The following is a 628-nucleotide window of genomic DNA, read 5'->3' as shown; positions in this document are numbered from 1 at the left end:
CTGATGACATTTGATAGGCTTGAGCACCACAGTGACAGAGTGACATTTCAGTGCTGTGCCCAAGAAGAAAACTATTGCATGTGAAGGATTCTGCACATGGTTTGACCTACACCATAGTTTATTTGTAAACATCTGTTACATGTGCCAATAATTTAATTGAACACAGATTCTGTACAACTCAATGTATGATATTAACAATGTGCAGTAAAGGAGTGCAACTGTATTCAGTTACAGTCATACTTTAAACCCTTCAAAATACAAACCATTTGGAACATTGAACAAGAAAATAAAGGAAAATGACAGCAATGAGGGAAATGAAAAAAGAACTGTGAAATAATATGTCATGATCAAGAAACCTGAAAATAAACATTACACTTTCTAGTTGGCTCCTGAACTTCTTCAGGTCTATCCATCTAGACTGAACACTACTTGGGTTGTGCCAGAGCACAAAGCGAACTTCTCTTCTGCAAGTTAAAAGCCTTGCTGAAGACAGAAACTGAAAACGGCTTTACAATGTGTAATGCATGTGATTTTCCCCACTGTCAATAAAACTACCTGAAGAAAAGAAATCGATTTAATTTGTCTTTATTTGGAATACAATATAAAATAGATTCTTTTGGTATGAAGA

The sequence above is a fragment of the Leptosomus discolor genome, chromosome 5, assembly GCF_034619465.1.
Source record: "Leptosomus discolor isolate bLepDis1 chromosome 5, bLepDis1.hap2, whole genome shotgun sequence".
Lineage (NCBI taxonomy): Eukaryota > Metazoa > Chordata > Aves > Leptosomiformes > Leptosomidae > Leptosomus > Leptosomus discolor.
This window is presented reverse-complemented; position numbering follows the sequence as displayed.